Source organism: Leiobunum rupestre, chromosome 8 (assembly GCF_980474605.1).
Source record: "Leiobunum rupestre chromosome 8, qqLeiRupe1.1.hap1, whole genome shotgun sequence".
NCBI classification, from domain to species: domain Eukaryota; kingdom Metazoa; phylum Arthropoda; class Arachnida; order Opiliones; family Sclerosomatidae; genus Leiobunum; species Leiobunum rupestre.
In genome coordinates, this window is record NC_143391.1 from 60,347,339 (window position 1) to 60,354,538 (window position 7,200).

General features: G+C 36.8%; 1 pseudogene; it reads right to left on the reverse strand.

The window, feature by feature from the left end:
* Nucleotides 1–6,368: 6,368 nt before the first annotated feature.
* On the reverse strand, nucleotides 6,369–6,937 carry LOC149933819 (large subunit ribosomal RNA; annotated as a pseudogene; the record flags this gene model as incomplete).
* Nucleotides 6,938–7,200: the final 263 nt, after the last annotated feature.

Sequence of the window (7,200 nt, forward strand, 5' to 3'; positions counted from 1 at the left end):
ATGACTGCATTAGGAATCGTAGATATCCAAATATCCACACCACCAAAAAACTTATTAACAAGAAGCGAAAAACTTACCATTCACAAAGCACAGAAAGCCACTTGACTAAACGTATATCAATAAATGACCGTAGAGGGAATAGTTAGGGTTCTTTATAAATAAACACAAACGAACCCAATTGATGAACTGCATTAAACATCTTAATCAGCCGAGAAAACGTTTAAAATAAATTACGACCGAGATGAAAACCAGACCAACTCGATATGTTGTTAATAAATGAATTATTAAGCTTGAAAACCAATACGCTAAACCTAATAGATAAGAATATACGACTGAAAAAACTAAATAAATTACAAAAAACTAACGGGTTTATCTTATCTGCTGACTGCGCTAAAACAAGATTTGACCATTAAATATTTTGAAAATGCGACGTATACACTTTGAAGGTTCCGTCAAAAATTATCCTTTCCCAAACGTAAAGGTTCTCAAAACATTAATACACAAAAAATAAGTAAAAAGGTTCCTCCAAAAAATGAACCATTTTGCGGAAGAAGTAAATAATTTTAAAAGAATAAAAGATAAAACAAATATACAACCGCAAAAATAAAACGTCAAATAATAGAAGAAAAAAATCTTTAACTCCATTCATTAAAAAAACCCTAAACAAAAGTACCAAATTGAAATAAAGCAACTTATTATATTAAACAAGATTAAGTCTTTATAATTTTTTCGTAAAAAAACCACATTAGGCCTTCACAATTTCATTCGTAAAAAAATTCAAGACTTTGTTAACTATTATGCTTACAATGAGTGTCTTATTTGCAGTATAGCTTGAAGTTATCGTTGGTTCTGTGGTAGAGCGCTCGACTGCCTAACTGAACGGCCCGGGTTCGAAACCTGGGTGACGCATTTGTTTTTAATCAAATGAGAAATCGCTAAATTAGAATTTCTTCGTTGCAATAATTTAAATCTTCCACGAAATCTTGCTCTATTTCAATTAAACCAAAATTTCGTACTCTATTAAATACGCTTTCGATAAAGCCGAAGGTCTAATTTTCAATGAAACGTAATAAGTGTCGGTGGTTCTGTGGTAGGACGTCCGCCTGTCAAACAGGCGGTCTCGGGTTCGAAACCCGCCCGATGCGATCGCAAATTGATACTAAGACGAATACCGTGAACAATTGGTGGAAACCCTGCCATTGGATGTTGAGAGGTAGCATTACACTCAGCACTCGGTCCGTCCCAAAAGTCAATAAGAAAGAGTTGGAGAGATACCACCCGTACATACACACCACAAACTCAACACCCACAAACGTCATAACAATAACACAACATTACCACCCTACACATAAACATTACAATAGCGAAATATCCAAACCACTGAATTAAACCTGTCGTGACGGCGAGCGTTGACGCAAAAAAACCACCAAACCAACCCCGACTGCAAATTAATCCGTTAACGCTCACCGTCCCACGGTGGTTTTGCAAACACGGTTTTTCGACTTTGTTCCCTAATTACTAGCAACTGCGAACGCAGAGATCTCGAAAAACTGCGTACGCAGTGATTACACTTTGCACCGAAAATGCGAACGCGTTCGCAGGCCTGACAGACACACAGACCGACCCACAGACAGACACGGTCGTTGTATAACCCCTCCTAGGGGACTTTGTCCCCTCGGAGAGGTAAAAACAAGTGTTTAAGGGGTAATACGTTGAAATCGTTATATAAGTTATTCGTTGAGTAGCTCCAGGGTTTTTTAAGCACAGTCTAATACAGCGGTTTTGTAGAGTGATGATAATCGAGAGTTGCTATCACTCGCTCCACCCCAGCATATTAGTCCATAAGCTAAGATAGATTGAACTAGCGAAAAATACACAGTTCGTTTAATAGGGAGGCTTAAGATATCACTCAACGTACTCAATCCAAATAAAGTAGAGCGTAGACGTTTAGCGACGTAGTTAATATGGTGACACCATTTTAAATTTTTATCTACGATTATTCCGAGATACTTCGCAGAGTCTACTTTCTTAATTTTTTTACAATTACAATTTTTATTGCTTAACGGGGACAAGCATTTTATATTTTCGTGGATTTTTAAATCGTCGAAGTTTGTTTCACCAGTTTTTGTTAAAGAAAAGGTTATATAGTTGGTTTTAGATACATTTAGGCTAAGTAAATTCACGTCTAGCCAATTATTAGTGTCAATTAGCCCAAGGTTAGCTTTCTTGAAGACTTCCGCCCATGATGTACCGACAAAGATCTGGACGGTGTCGTCTGCGAATGCAACTGTGTGGTCAGTTGCGTTCCTTTCCAATAGATCATTTATGTTAATTGTAAATAGTATAGGACCAAGTACCGTTCCTTGCGGTACACCAAAGTTGTAGGTTTCACTTTCAATTATATTATCCACTATTTTCACATTCGCATTCCTGTTATTTAGGTCACTTTTAAACCATTGCAAGGTATGTCCATTTACACCAAGGCGCTCTAATTTTTCAAATAAACGATTATGACATACAGTGTCGAACGCCTTGGCTAAGTCCAAGAAAATAGCCAGGATTTTACAGCTGTTATCTAACGCGTTGACAATATATTTATTAAAAGAGTTCAGAGCGTCGTTTGTACTTAGTCCTTTTCGGAAACCGAATTGTTTTTTAGAAAGCAGATCAAATTTTTGTAAATAATCATCGAGTTGAGTTTTAACACATTTTTCAATAACTTTTGAGACGCAGGTAAGTACCGAGATTGGCCTATAATTCTGAACTAAGCTAGGATCACCAGATTTAAAAATTAAAGCAGTTTTACATAGATTTGGAAAGGTACTCGTATTTAAACTCACGTTAATAACGTGAGTTACAGGATGTATAATATTATATTTGATGTTTTCATAGTAACGGAGCTAATGTTATCAATTCCGAGGGCGTAAGAATTATTAAGGGAGTTTATATGTTTAAGTACGTCTCTTGGGGTCACTGGATTAAGAAAAAAAGAGTTCCCGTTTATCCGGGTATGGTTACTGTGGGGGTAGAAATCTTGAATTTGGGAAATATCTTCAGATTTCATAATATCGTCTACTAATTTCTGACCAACACCGGAGAAATATTGATTAAATATATTAGCAACGTCCTGTGGTTTTTTTATCACTGCTATAAACCGAACCATTTACATTTATGCTTTTAATTTTCTTTTTGATGCTAAAATTAGTTTTAATCACTTCATTTATCATGGACCATATTTTAGAATTGTCATTGTTTGCTTGTTGTATTTTTTTAGAATAATAGTTTGATTTAGTATTTTTAATTAGTTTGGTTAAATTATTGCGGTAGGTAATATAATGACTTTTTAATTCTATATCGTTGGGACATTTTCTCAATCGGGAGTTCATTTTGTCTCTGGTTTATATACTTTTAATCAGCCCAGGGGTTATCCAAGGTTTTAATTTTTTTTTGGCTTTTTCCGCGGAATGCATGGTTTTTTTTTGCAAGATTTATATAAAAATTAAGGTGATCCGTAAAAACAGATGTCGCTTTATTTACATCGTGTATAGAATATAGGTTTTCCCAGGTCTCAAATTAGAGCAAGATATTTAGTTTATTAAAATCGATGATGTTATTATTATTATGGTTACTTTTATCAGTATGTTTATCTTTTAAATTGGGGTTTCTAGTTCCAAAATTATTGGAAAGTTGTCAGTTATTGAAGTTTTCAAAATCTACGTGTTTGCAAAGATCTCGTAGCTACCCTTAGTTTTGCCGAAAAAATGATCGATACATGTTGAAGTTTTCACAATACATCTAGTGGGCTAATTAATTAATGTAATTAATTTTAATTGATTTTAAAATATTGAGGTAGTCAGATATCAAATTATTTTCGTCAGACAAATTTAGATTAATGTTTACGTCACCGACAATTATCACATTCTCGAAGTTCCTATACGTGTCTAGTTATTTTCAAGTGCTATGAGAAATTTATCAAGTTCAGAGTTCGGAGACCTATATATGGCAAGTAGGCGAAAACGTTTTTGGTCTATCCTGAAGTCGATTTTTTGACAGTTTACATCATTTAAAGTACACTCAGAAAATAAAAATTCTAAAGTAGTTTTTAAAAATATTACTAGGCCGTCATTTTGATTTTTAAATACGGTCGTATGGACCATTTGATACCCTGGTAGTGAAATTAGTGAAACATCATAGTTTTTTAACCAACATTCTGAGATGATTATAATGTCAAAATCATTTTTTAAGTCATTAAGCAAAATAACAAATTCATCAATACTTTTCTTATGCTACAAATATTTAAGTGGATTATTTTAAATAGCGTATTTTGGTTATGTATTTTTAAATATTTATCAACCGATGTGTAAATTGAATCATTTTTTAGTGTATTATTCATCAAAAAAAGAGAAAGAAATAAACTAAATTACAGTAAGAATTATAAATGTGATTAGATAAAAACCTATTTGTCCATTGTATGGAGGTAGGTTAGGGATTTAATTCTAATCGCTTTATCGCCGTCTTTTTCACGCAAATAGACCTTTCCATCGATAACCCAAAAGTATTTAAAAGATTTTTTTGAGCAAATTGCTTGACTTCGTAAAACAACTTCTTGTTCGTGGGAGATAAGTGTTCATTTATATATACTTTTTTATTTTCAAGTGAGTTATGTATATCTGCTGCTGTCAAGCCTTTACTTTTTATTTTTTTAAAGTTAATTAAAATTTTATTCTTAATCGATTCATCTTTAAATTTAACTATAATGGATCTTTGCCTTGTAGGGGATGATGTCCCCTTTGGGTATCGATACGCAACTAAAACATCATTATTATGTAAAATTATAAATAGTTTTGTAGCGACAGAGTTAATTATATCGGTTAAATTTTCATTCAGATTTTCCTTGATTCCAACAATTTCGATGTCATTAGTTAAATTTTGTTGTTGTCATTCATGTAGTGACATTTCTAAATCAACTACTTTTTTTCTCTAGAGTACTATTTTTATTTTTAAGATCTGTATATTCTTGACGTAATTCGTTAACCGAGGTGGTGTGTTTTTTAAGATCTGCGCTAAAATCGTCTATTTTATCGCTACAGTACTGTACGGATTTTTCAAAGTCTTTAAAACGTGGTTCGATATGATCCAGTTTGTTAACCTTAAGTAAAATATTACTTACCTGAATTGCGATTTGGCTTAGTGTTGGCTCTTCAGCAGCTGCAATTATTGGGTTGGAATCCATGGTGGTGTCTTCGTCTTGCTTCTTACAATTTTTGCATTTCCAAGTTGTTTTCTTTGAACCGAGTTTTCGTAGGTTGTCTTCCGATTTTAAATTTGTACATACCGAGAGCAATCGCCCTTGCATTGAATAATTTCTTTTGGGTTTGTTAATAACTGGCTACATTCTCCGCACTTATCAGCCATTATCGCAGGCTGGCTACGTGTTGAATGACAGTGGTAAAAAAGATAATATTAAATAAAACAACCAAAAATAAAAAATCTGTTGGTTGACGGAGCCTAATTCCGCGTGACCGTACTCTTCGACTGCTATAATTTGTATCCCAATGTTTTTGAAGAGAGTGGCTAGAAGTTCGTCAATGACTGCATTAAAAAGCAGCGGACAGAGCGGATCACCCTGTTTAACTCCAAAGGTAAGTGGGAAAGGTCCGCAGCGTTGAGTACCATAAGCAATAGTAGTCTTGGTGTTAGTGTAAGTCGGCAGGCTGTAAGTAATTGTTTCTAGTTCGATGCCAAGGCGCGGCGGACGAAAGCGTGCGAAACGCTGTCGAAAGCTTTAGCGATATCGATGGACAAAACTAATAAGTGTTTACGGCGTTTGCGGGATGAGTTAACGAGGTAGTCAAGGACAAGGGTGTTTGTCATGCAGCCATCCTCGGCAATAAAGGCTTGTTGGGCGGGGTGATGGTCTAAGGCGTCGCGTAGTCGAAGTGCGAGGACGTTGTGTAATATGCGGACGATGATTAAGAGAATAATGATCGGTCGCCAGTTGGAGGCCAATGAGAGGTCACGCGTTTTTGGGATAAGAACAGTACGGCATTGCTTGGGGGGATCGGGCAGATCACCAAGGAAGAGAAAGACGTTGTAAAAAGAAGCAGGGCAAGTTTATACATCCTGGACATGTCCTTAAGGATGATTCCGATAAGGCCAGGATAAGAGGACGATTGTTTACGGAGCCCTAGCGACAGTGAGAGTGACCGGAATGTGTTGTCGGGTAGCGATTGGCGGCTTAAGAGACTGCCAAAAGTGTCGCCGATGTCAGCAGCTGATGGCGTCTTAGTGGAGTCTGGTGGAGGGTTAAAAATGAGACTGGCCAGTTTCTTGTTGTACTGAGCAGGATTACTATCGCAACGACATGTCAACAGTTGGGTAAAACTAACCTGTCTCACGACGGTCTAAACCCAGCTCACGTTCACTATTAGTGGGTGAACAATCCAACGTTTGGCGAATTCTGCTTTGCAATGATAGGAAGATCTAAGGATACCTGTGGTAACTTTTCTGACACCTCTTGCTTAAAACTCTTAAAGTCAAAAGGATCGATAGGCCCCGCTTTCGCGGTCCGTATTCATACTGAAAATCAAGATCAAGCCAGCATTTGCCCTTTGGCTCTAAGCGAGGTTTCTGTACTCACTGAGCTCGACTTAGGACACCTGCGTAACCTTTTGACAGATGTACCGCCCCAGTCAAACTCCCCGCCTGACACTGTCCTCGGAGCGGATCGCGCCGAACTGCGAGAGCCCGGCGCTTAGTGCTAGAAAGGTGAACCTTTCGGTTCGCTCTCCGCTTCACCGAGTAAGTGAAAAAAAATGAAAGCAGTGGTGTTTCACCGGCAGCCGCAAGCGACCACCCACTTATGCTACACCTCTCATGACTCTTCACAGAGTCAGACTAGAGTCAAGCTCCACAGGGTTTTCTTTCCCCGCTGTTTTTGCAAAGCCCGTTCCCTTGGCTGTGGTTTCGCTAGATAGTAGATAGGACAGTGGGAATCTTGTTAATCCATTCATGCGCGTCACTTATTAGATGGCTACCATAATATTTATTGATTCTCTTAATGGAGTATAAGGATAATACAAATCATCTTCTAGTCTGGTGAATTTGACGGGCCAGAGCTCAGGGGGAAACCAACCGACAAACACCTGAGCATGGGAGCTTCATGGAGTTATTAAAAAAAATATTTTAACAAAACGGTAT